The sequence below is a fragment of the Mastigoproctus giganteus genome, chromosome 6 (assembly GCF_048544385.1).
Source record: "Mastigoproctus giganteus isolate SK-2022 chromosome 6, ASM4854438v1, whole genome shotgun sequence".
Lineage (NCBI taxonomy): Eukaryota > Metazoa > Arthropoda > Arachnida > Uropygi > Thelyphonidae > Mastigoproctus > Mastigoproctus giganteus.
The window spans coordinates 97,893,914-97,914,098 of NC_143580.1; the positions used below are offsets into that span (position 1 = coordinate 97,893,914).

The following is a 20,185-nucleotide window of genomic DNA, read 5'->3' on the forward strand; positions in this document are numbered from 1 at the left end:
GATTTTGGCTGCATAACTTAGTAGCAGAACTTGTCGTTGAAGATTAGTGGCAGTTTGTAGGCTTCAAATTGGTGATGTGCGAAAGGCCCCAAGTGCCACTCATAGTGCACTATGATGTATGGGATCTAGCCATTTCAGTGCACTCAGTCTGGCCGAGTCATATGCAGGAGACTCAGTCTAACCGGGATCTGATGAGCGAGCGGTATAGTTGTAACAACACATAACGACCTGCACCCCATGATACTGAAGAAATTAATCTCAAAAGATTTAGTTTTCTAGGACAACCTGTACAAATATGTTTCATATGTTGGAATCTAATACTATGCTGGAAAATAATATGGCGAGAATCTATCTGAAGGTCTAAATCAGGATGTAAGAAATGTTTGTGACAGAAATGTGCAACAGTTGTTTTTGGTTTAGAAAGCCGATATCCATTGTTTTTGGCCCAAGAGACTATTTTGTTAATGGTTCTTTTTTGTAGTTGTCTTTCAATTAGTCGCATATTTTGAGAATGACATGAGATGGCAAGATCATCAGCGTATAGGTATGCATCAACTGTATCAGGTATACACTTGGTTAAAAAGTGGGAAGAAGCAGGACAAAGTTTGTCATCTATTACACAGAATTAGGTCTTGCTGCGTCAACAGTAAATGCTATTTTAAAGGACAGTGCACGTGTAAAAGAACACGTTAAAGGATCAAGTCATTTAAAATAAGATCAACAATGATCACAAAACAGCATTAGGTGCTATATCGAAGATGGAAAAACTGTTAATAATATGGATGGAAAATCAAATTCAGAAGCAAGTGCACCTGAGTCCAATGGCTATTCAAGCAAAAGCAAGAAGTATTTATGAAGATATTAAGGATAAGTATGGCGAACTCCAAGCCAAGTCCGTGACAAGCAACGGGTGGTTTAATAGGTTCAAGCATCATGCTGGTTTCCAAAACATTAAAGTATGCATTGAAGTTGCCAGTGCCGATTCTGCAGCTGCAGAGAAATTTTGTTGTTGTTGTGGGGGTTTGGTGGCGCATAAGCGGATTTGGCTATAATGTGAATTTCATTTATGGTTGTTGTTGTTATTTGCTTTTTAGGAGCATTAGCAACTAAGGCCACATTGCTCCGGGGGGGGGGGATATGTGGTGGTCATTCCCTGGCCTTTCCGCATCCTCCATATTTGGTGGTCACAGGCTCGAACCCCGGTCTAATCAAGAAGCATGTGCTACGCACTGCTGATCCTGCCTACCTGGCTATGGAGGCGGCAGTTCATTTATGGTAATAATATATGAGAAATTCTTATAACGTCAGAAATGGCTGAAATCAGAAATGCCTAAAAACTCGAATTTGCTTCAGAAAGTTAAAAAATTCAGGAATATTTGCATTGTCACTAATGACATTCTCTAGAGTTACTGGTTTCCGAAGGTTAACCAATGATAGCATGGTTGTATTTCTGTCTTGTTCATAGCATGGGCATTCAATGAGAATGTGTTTAACAGTCAGATTTATAGAACATGTGGACACTGTGGTGGATCATCTCCTGTGAGTAAATGAAGGTGAGTCAAATGAGTATGACCTATTCTTGCTCTTGAAAGGACTACTTCTCGTCTTGATGTACGAACACTGGAACGCCAAATTTTAGGATCCTGTTTAAATTGAAAAAGTTTATTACAGTGAAATTTCCCTTTAATGGACAGCCATGGGGAACGAAAATTTGTCCATTAGAGAGAAGTGTCCGCTAACAAGAAGTCTGAAGAAGAAAAAAAAAAAAGAAAGAAAGAAAAATCGTTAAACGTTTAATGTAAAATTAAATTAAAATATATACAGATTTTGAGCAATATTTTTGTAAATAATATACAATTACATACACAAGAGATAAAAAAAAATCGTTAAACGTTTAATGTAAAATTAAATTAAATTATATACAGATTTGGCACAATATTTTTGTGAATAATATACAGGTGACCCCCGCTTAACGCTGATCATTCGTTCCGGAAAAACAGAGCGCTAAGTGAATCTGCGCTAAGCGAGCGCCGCTTTCCCATAAGGTAACATATGTATTTGTGAGCTGCGGTCGGTGCCATAGGATATTTCCTAATCAATAATAAACGGTAATGAAAAGATGCACAAATGTCGGTCAAAATATTTAATATTCAAATATTTGCACATATAAAATATTCTGCATTACATACGTATAATTATATGGTAACTACTTGCGTCTCAAAAGTAAACAAAATTCCAATTAAAATAATGAATTTAATTGATTTAATTTAATGGATGAATTTAATCATGAAAAATGTGCGGATTTTGAGTTGAACTTTGGCCCTCTTCCAAATAAACTAAAAGGGGTATTAATTTTAAATGGCCCGCAGCGTTACCACCCAACAATAAAGTCAACCGATCCTTCGCCGCTTTGAAACTTGGCATGTTTTTTGTTCTTTCAATATGAAACTTCTTTTAGGCATTCGTTTCCACAAAAGTCCTGCTTCATCTATGTTAAAAACTTGTTGAAAAGTATAACACATAATACCCCTCTTGAATAATTTTAACAAGTTCTTTTTTGAAAGTTTCGGCTCCTTAATCTGCACTAGCGGCTTCTCCCGGGATTTTAAATCTATTCTACCAGTTTTAAATGGTTCCACATTTTTGTTTTTAGGCGAGTTTTCTTCAGATCATCGTATTGGCTAATCTCTTTCTCTCTCTCTCTCTCTTTTTTTAATATTTAACTTAACTGAATTCTGCATTGGAATATTATCTTCAAAAAAATTAGTCTTTCCATTTCAATCCTAATAGCCAGTCTAGTCCTAGTTGCTTGCAGTGGAACAGCTATCTTTCCCGCTAAAATTAATTCTTTATTTTTTCATAATTGTTCTTACAGTTAAATTTGCGAGTCCTAAATTATGGCACACATCCGCTTGTCGTTGACCGGAATCGATTCGCTTCAAAACGTCTAATTTAATTTTCAAATTCAGTCTTTTTCTTACATTTATAGTCTTCGTACTGTGCCATAACTGCGTTGGTTGAATTAATTATGATACAATGTTCAAGTAAACTGTCCGTTACGCACGATGTCTAATACTGTACTGAGTGATGACTAACTAGACTTCGGATAAATGCATATAACGCAAATATTACAAGCAATATATTTGATCATTTTTTAAAATGTTGATCTCGGAACTACGTAACAAGTGACTGTACTTAAATTAGCGTGAGAGAAAATTTCACTGACCGTGGGAAAATTGCTCAAGTCGGCGTGGGAAAATTGCTCAAGTCGGCGTGGGAAACGTTTTAATGCTGTTTTGCTATTCATTTTCAAGCTATCGACTCCATCAAATGAAACGATTTCGTTAAATATGTCAAAAATGTAATCTGTAAAAGAGCGTTATAGTGATCTGTGACAGCGTTATAGTCAGATACGGGTTATAATATAAGAACAGCGTTATAGCGAATCAGCGTAAAGTGAACCGGGTTATAACGGGGGCCTGCTGTACATACAATTGTGCTATGCATATTATGACTTTATCTTAAGAAAAATACATACAGTAATCACTTATTTTCTTCTGCACCTTCTTCCGGCTGATAATTTTGTTTTCAACATTTGTTTGGAGTGAAGAAACCATCGAAAGTCCTTTAGTCCTTTATCTTCTTCAGCGGCGAAAAACATTTTTAGACGATTGATTTGTATGAGTGCTTCTTCTATTTTCATTGGTGGTTCGTCGTTAATATGTTCTTTGACAGAATGACCTCCTTCCATTTTTTCATCCTCATGAGGAACTTCTTGAAAAATATCGATGATAATGTTGTTGATATCTAGAGCACCATCTTCTGTAGTGAGGTTCGAGTCTATATCTTTGTAGCCTGGGTCACTTGTAGCGGAAGTATCGTACATTATCAATAGATGTTGAAGTTCTTGTTCTTCTTGGTGCTCCACATTGCTGTTCACATCTTCAATTTTTGCGTTTGAGAAACCAGACTTCACAAAACAGTTCACGACAGTTTGTTTTCTAATTGCGCTTACTGAAGAGGAAATCCATTGAATCGCATCTAGGATGCTGAGTTTCTTTGCAAGGTCACTCGCACATGTTACATTGTTCATGTTTGCAATGAGATGTCTTATTAAAACATGTTTTCTGTAGTGAAGTTTAAAATTTTTTATTATCCCTTGATCCAAGGGCTGACTCCACCATGGACGGTCCAACTCCGCCATGGACGGTCCCAAGCCCGGCTGCGAAAGGAGGAGGGTGGTCATCCTGCCGAAATGACCAGAACCGGGAAACTGGGGAAACTAGGCAAGAAACCGCATGAAATTCGGAACAAGCTCTTACAACAATGTTACCGCATCCGGGGTAGCCGATGCGCCAGCACTGGGGACCCAGGGTACTGGTGTGAAGTGGACCACTGGCCACAGAACAAGCTGTTATAACAATGTTACCGCATCCGGGGTAGCCGATGCGCCAGCACTGGGGACCCAAGGTGCTGGTGTGAAGTGGATCACTGGCCACAGCAATAAGCTTACTACGCCGAAAAGACAATTAACATTGGCGAATTGAATGTTCGAATGGGGCACCACGTTGGACAAAAGGAAATCATTGGCCAAGAACTACTTAGGTGCAAGATATCAATCGCGGCATTATCCGAATTAAGGCTCACCGGGTCTGGAACGATGATCATCCAACCACCAGCACCTAATGAAGCGGTTATGCTATTCTACTCTGGTGGTGAGAAACGAGAAGCAGGAGTGGGCTTTATGGTCGATGCTCAGGCCACCAGTAGTGTGATCGCTTTCCAACCAATATCGGACCGCCTGGCAGTCCTTACTGTCAAGGGCACCATCAAGACCCATATTATCTCCGCCTATGCGCCAACTGAGACTAGCCTGGACCCGACCAAGAATGACTTCTACAACCAGCTCCAACATACGCTGGATCCAATTCCGCAGACAGAAGTGATCATCCTCGCAGGGGACTTTAATGCCCATATTGGCATGGACAGATCTGTTTGGGAAACAACAATGGGCAAGTTTGGCCATGGGAAGATCAATGACAACGGCTTACGTTTGTTGTCCTTTGCCGCATCTAACAACCTGATCATTGGAAACAGCCATTTCCAGCACCCTCAAAAACATCAACTTACATGGCGAAATCCATCTGGCAAGGACTCAGCAATCCTGGACTACATTTTGATCAATGCCAGATTTCGCTCATCACTCATTGACGTTCGTGCCATGAGGGGACCTGATTGCGGATCTGATCACTACCTCATCCGGGCTAAGGTGCAGCTCAAATTACGGCATGCAAAAAGATCAGCCAAGCTGGACTGGAGGCAGCTAATGAATGCTGCCAACATACAGGCATATCAGATCGCCCTATCCAACCGCTTCGAAATGCTGGCCGTGCCCGAGGATATAAATGAAGAAGAAAAGCAGATCTCTGATGTCATCCTGGAATGTGCCAAGCCCCTATGTCCACCTGCCCGACGTCGAACGCAACCATGGATATCAGACAAGTGCCTCGACCTCGTGGACAAACGGAAACAGGCAAAGTTGGTCGACTTTGAACGGTACCGGCAGCTAAACCGAGAAGTCCGACAAAGAATGACAGCAGAAAGAGAAGCATACTGGAACCAAGTGGCAGACGATCTTGAAGTGGCGGCATCCAAAAACGAGTACCGACTCTCTACCGCACCCTCAGATGTCTGAGTGGAAAGATCAAATTGACTAGTGACAACATCAAGAATGCTGATGGGACCTTCGTGCGATCACCATCCGAACGCCTGCAACGGTGGAGTGAATTCTTCAAAGCTTTGTATAATCACGACCCACCTCAGGGACCGCCAGCAACAGCACTCTCAATCGACCCCCCTGAGGTCTCCATGGTCGATGTTGAGCCTACAGTAGAAGAAGTGAAAGCAGCCATACAATCCCTGAAGAATGGCAGGGCACCAGGAGTGGACCAAGTCACCACAGAAGCGATCAAAGCCGGGGGAGATGTACTGCTTTGCCGACTACACTCACTCCTCAAAACCATCTGGTGCACTGAACAAATTCCGTTAACATGGAGGAAAGCCATTATCGTACCGATCCACAAGAAAGGTGATAACCGGGACTGCAAGAACTACCGTGGCATCAGCCTCCTTTCCATCATCGGAAAGGTCTTTATAAAGATCATCCAGTCAAGACTGCAAAAACATCGCGAGCAAACCAGTCGAGAAGAACAGGCAGGATTTAGACCCGGGCGAGGATGCTGTGATCAAATCTTTGCCATTCGTCAGCTGATGGAGGAGAGGATCCGGTGTGGACAGCGAACCGTCATTGTTTTCATTGACTTTAAGTATGCTTTCGACTGTGTCCACCAGCCTGCCTTATGGAAACTACTAGAGGTTGAACATGTACCTCGAAAAGTCATCACACTCCTCCAAACTGCATACAACGGTTTAACCAGCCAGGTGCGCATCCAGAACGATTTATCTGAGGAATTTACCATCCAAACTGGAGTCCGCCAAGGGGATGTAGCCTCCCCGTTGCTTTTCAACATCGTGGTCGATGCCATTATGAGGCAAACATTCAGAAACAGACAGGGCATACAATATGACAAGGATCACTATGTGACTGACCTGATGTTTGCTGATGATAGTGCTATCCTTGCCGGTAACGACGCTGAAGCCACGGACATCCTCTACGACATTGCCCGCATTGCCCGGCCATACAGTTTGAAGATCAATGCTGGTAAGACAAAGGCCCTGACAACAGATGGGTCGCAAGCCACCATCTATCTCGAAGGCGTCCAGATCGAGCAAGTGCAGGACTTTAAATACCTTGGGTCGCTGGTCCAGGAGAAGAAAGTTGCATCCACCATGGAAATCCACAGCAGAATTGGACAGGCGGCCACTGCGTTCGCCTCGCTCAAATGGTGTCTGTGGAAGAGGACCAACATTTCCACAAAGACTAAAATCCGACTCTTCTGGACTTTGATCCTGCCCATTCTTCTTTACGGATCGGAAACATGGATTTGTCTCAAGTTAGATTTGAACAAACTTGAGGTATTCCAAATGCGATGCCTGCGGCAGATCTTGGGCATCTCTCTTCGCGACCGCATCACTAATGATACCATCCGCGCCAGATGGCAACAGCAACCAACCATTGCCGACCAAATCTAGAAGCGAAGGCTCAGATGGTTTGGCCACGTATGTAGAATGGGCACGAACAGAATACCATCCACACTCCTTTGGAGACAACGACCCACCCAATGGAGCATCCAACGGACCGCGCCTAGGAAAACGTGGGCCAAGCAAGTGGAAGATGACTTGAAGAGCCGACGTCTCGACCTTAACCAGGCCAGGACTGAAGCCACGGATCGTAAGGTATGGAAGAACATCACAGAGCAAGTCCGAAACCCTGCGGCACCTACAGCAGCATACTGGTTGCGTGGCCAACCGCCTCCCCCAGCTGCCAGCTAAGAACCAAAGAAGAAGAAGGGCTGACACTCTGCAGATGTGTTTGGTGGCAGAAAAACGATTTGAATGTTGGACAATTCAATGTGCGGGTGAGATGCAGCATTATCCATGAAAAGAATAATTTTTCTGTTTTGACAAATCATGTTTTGGTTAAAGTGACTTATCCATTCGCTCATGATATCTCGTGTCATCCACGCTTTTTTATTAGACTTCCAGTCAACATTCAAAAGACTCAACTTTATGCCCTTGAAACAACGAGGATTTTGTGGTTTTCCTATAACAAGAGGTTGTTCAAAGTCTCCCAGCATATTTGTACACAATAGTACAGTCAAGTGTTCCTTAGAAAGTTTTCCGCCCTGGCACTTTTCATTTTTTAGACCCATTGTTTTTCCAGGAAGAGCTTTAAAAAACAACTCTGTTTCGTCACAGTTGTAAATATCCTTAGCTTCAAAATCACGACATAAATCTTCCAATTTGACAGTCCACTCTGTTACAACCCCAGTATCAACAGATCCACCTTCACCACTTACGGTTTTCAAGAAATTTTATGCCGAGTTTTGAACTTGTCTAGCCATCCCACAGAAGCTTTGAACTCATTTACTCCCATAGATTTCTCAACCTCCAAAGCCTTTTCCCTAATAATAGGCCCATTAATGGGAATTTTTTAAGCACGTGCGCGACAAATTTGAAGTCCAACAGTTTTCGGGAATGATTTTTGAACCTGATCATTTACGTGTTGCCAAAATTGTTTGAGCAGTTCATTCTTTTTCTTTAGGATGTCGCTTACCTACGTCTTCTCGATTTTGAATTTTGCAGCGAGATTGCGAACACTATTTTTTTGCCGATCATACGCATTAATGAGTTCGACTTTATCTTTCAAAGTTAAATGTTTACGAGAAGACATTGTGCACTTCACACGACACTGAACAAAACTGAAAACTCAAACTCAAAAGACGAAAGGCCGACCAAATTCCCCACCCCCTGCACACACCGAATTCATCAGAAGTTTTACACCTGCCTTAAAATTCTTGAAAAAGGGTTTAGAACCGCAACGTAAACCTTGATAAAATTCAGAGAATCGGAAATAGAAAATAAACACACGACTGAGGCAATATGTGGAAGAAACGTTCCTAGAAAAAGGGCCGTGAGCTCGCCCGCTGTCCGTTGTTGGGAGATCAAATTAAGTGCTAATTTAAACAAAACAGGGCAGATTGCCTGTCTGTGTCCATTACAGAGAATGTCCGCTAGACAGCAGCTGAAAACAAGTTAAAACCAATAGAGGAGAGTTGGGGAATTTGAAAATGTCCGTTGTAGAGAGATGTCTGTTAAAGAGAGGTGTCCGTTAGGAGAAGTTTCACTGTATTTGTTTGAGAGTCCCAGAGTGCCATCCATTCTGTTAGGTATGCACCGTGAATGATTTGTGGGTAGTCTGATGCTGGAACAGGAATATTCGTTAAATCTAAAGGCAGTTGGATTTTTTGCAGCTTTATCAGCCAGTGTCATTACCAGAATGTGCCGGAATCCAGCAGAAGGTGATCAGTTGGTGGTGCTCTTCAATCTGCAGTAATAGTCTAATTTTCTTTTAGAACAGGGTCAACTTTACATAATGCCATAATTGAGCTGAGGGAATCAGTGTAAATAACAAATTTTAATGAACAGTCAGAACGGAGATTCTCTAAGGCTAGTTTAATTGCATATAATTCGGCTGAGAAGATACTAAATTTTGGGAAGGGATGCTGAAATAGTGGTATTTAGGAACACTCCTGCTGCTCCATCGTTTCAGTTAGCTTTAGAGCCATCTGTATAAATTGGAGAAAAATCAAAATATCTGTGAGTGTGAACTGCATGAAGTTGTTTCACATTTGATGCTTGAAGAATATTTTTTCCCCAATGGCAAAGGTAAGTGTCACAGGTCAGTAGAGGAGAACAAGTCCATGGTGGTTGAGTGCACGTTGTACAGAATGAATGGAAACATTCCAAACCTGCATCAGTTCAAGAAGGCAAAGACCAGCTGGTTTTACTATACTAGGCTTATTTCTGTAGAGGTTTTCTAATGGTGGATTGAATAGGTATGACTGAATTGGCGAGGCAAAACTTTGTATTTTGACAGCATACTTCAGTAGCAGAGTTTTCCTACGTAGAGTTAATGGGGGCTCGTGGGTGTCAATGTAGAGGCTATGTGCTGGTGATGTTTTGAAAGCCCCAAGTGCAATCCTCAAGGCACTGTGCTAAACTGGATCAGGCTAGTGCAAAGCACTAGCTCTGGCAGAACCACAGACAGGAGCACCATAATCAAGACAGGATCTGATTAAAGCCCTGTATAACTGAAGCAGGGAGGTACGATCTGCACCCCATGTTAGGGCGGATAAAGTTCTGAGTATATTTAACTTTTTTAAACAGGAAGTATGTACATTTTAAATATAGTCTAAGAAATTTAATTTGTTTTCAAGGATTAATCCTAGAAATCTGATGTTAGTAGTGACTGGGAGGGAGACATTGGAAATTTGAAGTTCAAGATCCAGATGAAGTTTGTGTTGTCTACAAAAATGGATAGCAACTGTTTTCTGTTGTGAGAGTCAACAGCCGTTAAGGCTGGCCCACTGTTGTATTGAGTGATATCTGAAGCTGCCTTTGAATAGATCTCATGTTTTGGGAATGGCAGGAGATGGAAAGGTCATCCGCATAAAGATACATCTCAACTGTGTTTGGAAGCTGTTTAGTGATGGAATCGATTCTAAGAGCAAAAGGAGTGTCACTCAGTACTGATCCCCGAGGAACACCTTCTTCCTGAATGAAAGTTGTAGAGGTCAATTTGGTATCTTACTTGAAACGATCCAGTGTGTAGAAAGTTCTGAAAAAATATGGGAAGGTTGCCCCATAGACCGACAGAATAAAGATCACTAAGTATGCCATGCCACCATTGGTGTCAAAAGCCTTCTCTATATCTATAGAAACCATTACTAGATGTTCGTGTTTAACGAAGGCTTTGCAAATGGCAAATTCAGCCTTGATCATGAGATACAAGCATGACCTGTTTTGTCACGCCATGTTGACTATGACTCATTAGATCTTGTGATTCAATGATCCAGACGAATCTACTGTGGACAATTTTTTCAACGATTTTGCTGAGGCAGCTTGACAGAGATATTGGTCTATAGCTATGGGGGTTGGATGGATCTTTTCCAGGCTTCAGGAATGCCAAAACAATAGGTGGTGCCAAGAAGCTGGATAAACATTTTCCAAAAAAAATGTTGCAGCATGTTACAGTATGTCATGTAGCAGCATGACATAATAGATCCCATCTGGTTCGGCGGCACCATTATGAGCTGTTTTAATGGCATGCAAAAGTTTGGAATATTGTAAAGGTTTATTATAGGGTAGAAAGAAGGCAGTTTGGAAGTTAATAGAATGCTGTTCTCTACTGTTTTTAATTCGCTGGAAAGATGTAATATAAGCTGATGTTGCTGAGATTTCAGCAAAAGTATTGCCCAAAGCATTAGCTATATCCGAGGGACTAGATAAATCTCGCCCATTCCAGGAGACGACTGGTAAAGGTATGGTTAGAAACTTACCAGAAAGCTGTCTAATTTTTTTCCAAATTAATTTGCTGTCAGTGTTTCTGTTAATTGTTGATGCAAAACGGGTCAAGGATTCTTTTTTTTGGCTTGCTTTTGTATGAAATGTGCTTTTGCCCTTAATTTCTTGTAATTTATCAGATTGGCTGTGATTGGATATTGCTGAAACAAATTCCACACTTTAATTTTTGCCTTTTCTGCTTTTGTGCATTCCTCATTCCACCAGTAATTATAATGCTTTCGCCCAGGGAGATGTGATAATGGCATTGTATCTTTGGTCACATTTAGGAGATGTGACATGATGTAATCTGTCACATCATCAATAGGCTGGAGACGAATTTTTTCTCATCAAAAGAGATTGATGACTGAAGTTTTGCCCAGTTTGCTAGGGGAAATTTCCATTTCATGCAGGGTTTTTAAAGAAGCCTGTGCTATCAATATCTTGCATACGATTAGGAAGTGATCACTGTCCATAGGGTCATTTATAACATACCACTCTATGGTCAGGAACACAACTGGAGAACAAATTGAAAGATCTATTGCTGAGGTGTGTCCAGTTGGGGGTTGTATGTGAGTGTATGCACCAGTATTGAGTATGGTAAGGTTTTGCGACTCTAGAAAGCTTTCAATGCATCGACCCCGTCTGTCTAGTTTAGGATTGCCCCATAAGGGGTGGTGCCCGTTAAACTCCCCTAATATACAGAGGGGTGGAGGTACCTGTATGAACAGATCTTCAAGATCTTTTAAAGAGTAAGTATGGTTTGGTGGTAGGTAAATTGAGACAATTGTCATTGAAATACAGAGAGTTATATGAACAGTGACAGCTTCTATTTCAGTCTGAAGTGGAATATGTTTAGTTGGGATATTTGAATTTATTAGGATTGCTACACCACCATGGACAGCATTTGTTCTATTGTGATCTCTTCGATAAGGCAACAGTTCGTTATCGAAGGAGAAATTTGCAAAGTTAAGTAAGTTTCCTGAAGACAGAGAGAAATTGAAGAATACCAAGCTATTAGATCATGGATATCATCTGTGTTGCAATGAAGGCCTCTGCAGCTCCATTGTATAATGCGGGCCATTATTTGTGTTTAATTGATGGAGATGTATCTGACTGCTTTTTGAAGGTTTATAACTGGTTTATGACACTCCAATTTTTGTTTGTCTTTATTTAGAAAAACTGGCCAACCAGTGTCCATTTCTTCTTCTTCGGCATGGATTTCTAAAATTGGATCTTCCTATATAGACGTTCCATCTGTGTCCGTGGTTGTGTCCTGAATATTTGAGTTTGTAATACAGGGTGTGGTAGCACTCATTGGAGGAGGAGATGCCGCTGGTATTGTCAGAGGAGTATTACTTGCTTGGTCTGAGAGTTTGGGTTGTTGTTTATGCACATTTGGTTGTTCCTCAGAGAGTACAGTTCTAGCCCAATCAGAAATTGATTTATTAGTAGGAACTGTGACATCAGTTTGAGTAGAGACTGTTTGGTATTTTTTTACTGTATTAGCATAGGAAATATTTTTGTTCATATTATGCAACTAATCTTCTCGCTTCTTGGTAACTGACTTTGTTCTCCAACTTTGTATTTTACTATTTTTTTTCTCAGTTTTCCATTTTTCACAAGTTGTGGAATATGCAGAGTGATCACCTTTGCAATTTGGGCTGGTCATTTTTATAGCTCTACAGTCATTTTGTATGTGGTCCGAGGACCCACAGTCAGGAAACCCTGGGGCAGACAGGGTTTCCTCTGCATACAGCTTGAGAGTGGCCATACCTTTGGCATTTATAACATCTCAAAGGGTTGGGAATATATGGGCAAATGTGGCACAGTGCTTTTACAGAGGCAGGTAGGTTAGGGGTATTGAAGGTGAGAATAATGTTTCTGGTAGGTGTAAGTTGATTGTCTTTTCTAGTCATCATTCGTTTTGCTTCAATTACATTTTGTCCCTGCAGCTCTTGGGTTATTTCTTCCTCAGTAACATTTAATAGGTCCCAACTGGATATGACACCCTTATATGAATTTAAGGTTGCGTGAGAAGATACTTTTACTGGAATGCCAGCAAAGTTTGTAATCTGTAAAAATTTCTCTGAATGTCTGTGGTTCGTAGTCTCCGCTAATAGGTCTCTTGACTGCAGCCTCTTAACAGTCTTAGGCGATCCTGCAATACCTTCCAGATGTTTTTGAATTATACAGGGTGACAGTCTGCTCATAGGCTGACTAGTGAGGGAATGGAAAATTAGAAACAGTGGGTAGGGTTGCTCCATCCGATCAGTCTTCTGTCCCTTTGTATTATTATTTCCTATGTCATGATTGGAGTCATGATCAACGTAAGTATCTGCCCTCGAGCTAGAAGGCTCTAATGGTGGATAAGTATTTTTAACCATGTTGGCTCCTTTTGGCCCTGGGGGTTTGTCTTTGAATGTCCAAGTGGCTATTAGTTGTATTAGTGATAAAGGAAAAAGAAACAGACTGTCTTTCCTTTCTGGGCCTTTGCCTACTTCTTGTAGACTAAGGAGCTACTGAAATTTAAAATGAGGAAAACGGTATTCAGAAATAAACAGAATATATAATGGCAAAAGCTCTTTAGATAGCTCGCTTTGAAAGGCACAGAGATCACTTGGCCACAGAACACTTGGCACCCAGGGCCAAAAATTTTGTGGTGTGTTGAAAAAAAAACCCTTTTAAATCTCCACAGCCATCAACTTTCACAGCAGCATGCTTATCAGCTGGAGAGTTAATTCTGGCAATGATGCTCAAAAGGTAAAACTTGCTGACGGTTATGCCTGTCTCCTCCCTCTTTTTGTAATTTTATAATTTTGAAATATTTGTAATTTTGTACACTTTTGTAATTTTTTCTGTGCATGAGATAAAAAAATTGAATAAATAAATCTATTTACATGTTCACTGAACATTTCGTTTTTGCTTCATTCAAATTCAATCAAATTTAAGAGTGCTGCATAAGGATTTAGGTACTGCACCAGTTGACTCTCATCAACCGGTGCAATACCACCACTTTGCTTATTGGAGGCTTGAAGTGGTGGAACCCATGTTTAGTATCTAGAGCTAAGTTCCAGTCAACCATTCCCTATCTCTTCCATCATGCAGTATGATTGATGACTTTTGAGGTTATGATGAACATCGTGGCAAGATCCAATATTCCTTACATTTCGAGGGTTCAGCTCTAAAAAGGGGTTCGCAGGCCGGCCACTAGTTAGTACACTGGAACGAGCCTAGTGGTAACTCTCTAGGAGGCTTCCGGATCAGCTAGTGTATAATCTTGTTACCTCTACTCTACCAGATAGTGACTGGAGGGAGTCCGAGTAGAGTGTATGCGGGGAGCATTGTCGAGGCCACATTATGTCAAGGATCTGGGTATATTCTTACCATATGTATGCCATATCCAAAAATTTCATTACTTCATACAGCATGTCCCACCCTATTTTTCTTACTATTGAATACACCATGAATTGTCAAACTAATAGAGCAAGCTTATCTGCGAAAAGATCTAAACCTCCCAAGCACTTCCTAATTCATTTCACAAATATACGTGGTCTCAATTCTAATCTCAACAATGTCCATTTCCACTTGCAGTCTGCCAAACCCCATGTACCTTTTCTGACAGAATCTCAGTTATCGGTTGATTCATCTACTGCTCATCTCAGATGCCCAGATTATTCGCTGTATGATTCCTTTCACCTCAAAGGTGGTACTTGTGCATATGTCCGTTCTGATATTCCCTGTCAGAGACTTGGCAATTTGGAATCTCCTCTCTTTGATCTTCTCTGGCTTAAAATCTCTCTAACTCATTGCGTAAAATTCATCTGTTGTCTCTACTATTCTCCCAATTCCACTAATCACTTGGAGCTCTTTGACTTCTGTCTTTGCAACTTGACTTTCTCCAGTCCAACTTTCCTAAACAGTGAGGTAATTTTCCTTGGCGATTTTAATGTTCACAACTCCAGCTGGTTTCCGTTTTCTAGTCACACCGACCCAGCTGGTCGAGATGCTGAGACTTTTGCAATTACTAATGACCTTGCACAGATTGTTCATTTACCTACAAGAATACCAGATAATCCTAATCATACAGCCAATATGCTTGATCTTTTTCTCACAAACAACCCTTCTAAGTACACAGTCTAAGTGAGAGGTCCTTTAGGCACTTCAGATCACAACTTGGTGATTGTCTCTTCTCCAATGGAACCTTTATCTCATGGCTATTCCCAACCTCGTGTTATTTGGCATTACAAGAATGCAAAATGGGATGACCTGCGAGACTTCTTTTCTTCTTTTCCTTGGTCAGATTACTGTTTCAAAACTTGTGATGTCAACGTTTGCTCAGATCGTGTCAGTGAAATTATTCTTGCAGGAATGGAATCCTTTATCCCACACTCCACTTTAAAATCTCGTCCTTTAACTAAACCTTGGTTTTCCAATATATGTGCTAAGGCTGTTCAAGAGAAGAATGTTGCATATCGTAATTGGCTTGTTTCTAATTCTCCAGTTTCATTTTCTGCCTACACCAAAGTTCGGAACAATTCTAAAGCAGTTATTATTCAGTCCAAACTAGAGTTTGAACATGCTAAGAGAAGAAAACTTGCTTCTTGCCCTAATGGTAGCCGAGCATTCTGGTCTCTTGCCAAAGCTATTGGCTGCAACTTTTGCCCATCTCTGCTCCCACCTCTGTCCAAACCAGATGGTTCTGTTGCCACTTCAGCCAAGGATAAAGCTGAACTGCTAGCATCCCATTTTTCTTCCAACTCACATATTAATGATCTTGGTAAAACACCTCCCACCATTCCCAACACGCTCCATTCAATGCCTACTGTGGTCTTCCGTCAAAAGGATTTTGACGAATCTTGATGCTAAGAAAGCTCCAGGTCCCGATGGTATTTCTCTACCTGTTCTCAAAACCTGTGCTCCTGAACTTACTCCTATTCTTTGCCGCCTTTTTTCACTTTCTTATTCCAAAGGTGTTTTTCCTTCTGCTTGGAAATTTGCTCATATCCAGATAGTTCCTAAAAAGGGTGACAAATCCCTCCCATTCAATTATCGTACCATTGCAATTACTTCTACTCTTTCTAAAGTAATGGAGAAATCAAATAATCGCCAACTCTTAAACTACCTAGAAACCTTCCGTCTGATCAACGATCGCCAGTATGGATTAAGTCAGTGTTGATCCACTGGTGATATTCTTGCTTATGTTACCCATTTATGGACTAATTCAATGGAAAGGTTCGGTGAAACACAAGTAGTTTCTCTTGACATCTCAAAGGCTTTCGATCGTGTTTGGCATAAACGTCTTCTAAACAAGCTTCCATCTTATAGTTTGCCAACTGTTTTTAGTAATTGGTTATCCAGTTTTCTCTCTGATTGCTCACTGAGGGTGATGGTAGATGGCTCTCTGTCTTCTAACTTCTCCACTAATGCTGGTGTCCCCCAAGGTTCTGTTCTTTTCCCCACTCTTTTCCTCTTGTATATTAATGACCTTCTTCCATTGACTGGAAATCCTATCCATAGTTTTGCCAATGATAGCACATTGCATTCCACTTTCCATTTTGAGAAACCTTGTCCTGCTCAATCAGCTTCAATTTCTCGAAAATCTGCTACCAATTCCTTAAATGCCGATCTTCAGGTAATTCTCCAGTGGGGCAAAGACAACTTAGTTGATTTCAACCCTTCTAAAACTCAGTCTTGTTTTATATCTCGCAAAAAGGATTCTTCTGTTCCTATGCTTATCTTTAGTGACATTCTGATTTCTAGGAAAAATGATCTCTCTCTTTTCGGGATTACCCTGACTTCTAATCTCTCTTGGCACAAGCACATTACAAATATTGCTTCCTCCGCATCTAAAAAAACTTGGTTTTCTCTTTTGCTCTCGGCATTACTTTTCTTCCAAACAGCTGCTCACTCTGTATAATCGGCGCCTCTGTAGCCAGGTGGGAAGGAGCAGCAGTGCGTAGCACACGCTTCTTGATTAGACCGGGGTTCGAGCCCGTCACCACCAAATACGGAGGATGCGGAAAGGTCAGGGAATGACCACCGCATATCTTGGAGCAATATGGCCTTAGTTGCTGATGCTCCTAAAAGCCAAATAACAATAACAACTCTGTATAAATCGCAAATCCGCCCTGCCATGGAATATTGTTCCCACATCTGGGGTGGTGCCCCAAAAACCTCTCTCAGGCTTCTTGATTCCATTCAGAAGAGGGCAGTGAGGTTAATTAATGATTCATCTCTAACAGAGTCTCTCCACTCGCTCTCTCATAGATGTGCTGTTTCTGCTGCATGCCTCTTCTACAGATACTTCCATGGGCACTGTTCTTCTGAATTGGCTTCTATAATTCCCGCTCTCTTTCAAAACAGTCCGAACACGTGCCGCCACCAGCCAACATCCATTTACTGTCCAACTGCAAACTCACAGAACCAACTTTTCATCTTCCTCGTTTATTCATTCAACTGCCGTTTTCTGGAACAACCTTCCTTCCTACATATTTCCTGAAAATTACAGTCTACAGAAGTTCAATTCCAATGTCAACAAATATCTTCTTTCGTCTTCTCAACCTCCAATCCAAGCACGGTACTACTTATTATAGGTTCTAATACCTCTCATGTTTGGGGTTTACATAAAAAAAAAAAAAAAAAAAAATGGGAAATTCCGACACAGAGTTCCATGGAACGCAACCTTTACGTAAGTCGGGGAGTGGCTGTATTTATTCCTTTCTTTTTTAGCACTGTTGCATGCTTCATTCCACCACATTTTTGTATGAAGCTGGATTTTAGATGATGATTTCGGAATAGCAGACTCGGATGCTTTCGTTATTTTTTGTGTAATGTAGCTGACTGCAGAATCAATTGTGACGGTTGCTATAGCAGCAGTATCTATTTGAGTATTTCCTGGTATTTAGTCCAGTTAGCCTTGTCAAATTTCCTAGTTGTCCTAATGTCGCTCTGGGAAGGAGAACTTGAATTGAAAGTACAGATTATAGGAAAACGATCGCTGCCACGAAGGTTATCAGTAGCAGTCCAGACTGAGAGGAAATCTCACTGGAGAACATACTGAAAGTTCAATAGCAAAACTTGAGCCAGATGGTGAATGTACGTATGTGTCAGCACGTATGTGTTTAGAATAGTGAGATTATGTTTATCTAAAAATTTTTCTATTATCTGTCCTCTGGAGTCAAAATGTTGAGAACTACATAGAGTGCAATGGCCATTCCAGTCACCCATAATACAAAAGGGAGTAGATATATCATCCAAATCAGTAAGGGTGTATGTATGATAGGGTAATTTTTTTTTTTTTTTTTTTTTTTTTGTAGTTGTTGGCGTATAGGCTTCTGTGGCCATAATGCACCTCCCAAGGTTTTTTGCAGTACTTTGATCCATGCCCGAGGCGGGAATCACACCCGTGAACTTTGGGTTGCCAGGCAGGCACTTTACCCACCCGGCCAGCCCGGTCGGCAGGTAGAGTGATAGTTACAATAATACTAATATTATTGTTATACCAATGGTGACACGAACTTTACCCACCTCTAAAGATGTTTGCATGGGGTACAGGTCTAGAGGGTACTACAGAGTTCACTATGATTGCTACTCCTCCATGAGCTAAATTAGAGGAGTTTCTATCTTTTCTATATATAGTGCAGTGTTTAATTGTCGTAGATATTGTATTTTTGAGATTGCTTTCTTGAATGCATGCTGCAACAGGTTTATATTTACTTAGAAGATCCTAAAAGTCATCTAAGTTAGCACGGAGCCCACAACAATTCCACTGAATAACTAACTGTACCCATTGTTTGGTTTTAACTAGTGTCTGCTGACTTCCGTGAGGTAGTTTGCCTACACCTGTGTATTTTTGCTTTTTCCTTCTTTGAGAAAATTGGTCTGCCTATGTCAATGTCGTCTTCTGGAAGAATTTCAAGAACTGTATTGTCTTAACCTGCTTTTTCATTAATGTCCATGGTATCAGATCCTCAATTCTTTCAGTGCTCTTGATTCGTTCTTTCGGTTGCTGAATGGGATTCTTATCTGGAGATATTGCTACTGGTGTTCTTGAGTTGCATATCTGGAGGGAGATTGTTCCTTTGATGAAGCAAGTACCGATTTCGCCCAACCAGATATTTGGAGGGACTGAGCAGTCCAGTTTGAGTTGACACTAAGTGTAGTCACTGAGTAACTCACGTGTACGTAGATGATTTAGTAGGAATTCCGAAGTGTTTCTTTGCCTCTTGACATGACACCTTATGCTCTATTTTATATTTCTGAATGTTCTTCTCTTGTTTCCATCTGAAAACACATTTCAAGTTTTTTTGAAATATTTTACAGTTTTTTAACAGTTTATAGTGGGATCTTTTACCAGATCAAATACACATCCAAAAAATAATATAACCATAACCTTTTAGAAACCCAATCTCTGATGTATACTACTTTTCTTTTACCCATATTGTAAGATGTATACAGATTTTGTTTCTGTATCAAATGTGATGCCGATATTCTTCTCAGAAATCATGTCACCTTTTGAGAAGACAAATCTCCAATGAAAGACAAACTATCATTGCATACAATTTAAAAAAAAAAAAAAAAAGTAACTGAAGAAATACTCAAAAAATAAAGGGTTGCTTGTCTTGGGATCTGAGTTGTGTATATGCACCCATCACCCAATTCATACACTACAAATATCAAATCAAGCCCTCAAAGTTCATCATGAATTGCACTAAGCCTGAAAAAGAATACATTTCTATATTAGACTTTTTCATTTTCATAAATTTGACTATACATTTTTATCGAGATTTTGTCCAATCAAACTGGCTATTAACCTCTAATTGTTTCAATGTTTCAATTAATTTTTAGCTATCTAAGGTCCTCCTCTCCATCAGTTTACTCAGCATGATACACTGCCATCTACCAATCATTTGGAGAGGTCTGCGTTTGAATCCTGTTGATCATATGATTAGTTTCTAAAGTCCTCTATAAATGATGATGTAGTTAGGCTAGCCCTATCCCCTCCACCCAAGTTTTCCAGGTTTTTCAGCCTATACACATGCAAATCAGCATGTGAACACAACTTCTAGAGATACAGATAAGAGCAACAAGCTTTGGTGAGATTAAAATAATCATTTGAAATTTTGATATTCAAATTATAAATTTCATGTATAACAATAAG

At 40.5% G+C, this 20,185-nt stretch overlaps 1 protein-coding gene across 1 annotated transcript in view; it reads right to left on the minus strand.

The window, feature by feature from the left end:
• Positions 1-20,185, minus strand: part of LOC150084470 (uncharacterized) — a 428,998-nt gene that overhangs the window by 182,649 nt on the left and 226,164 nt on the right. The gene's annotated exons all lie outside the window — the stretch shown is intronic.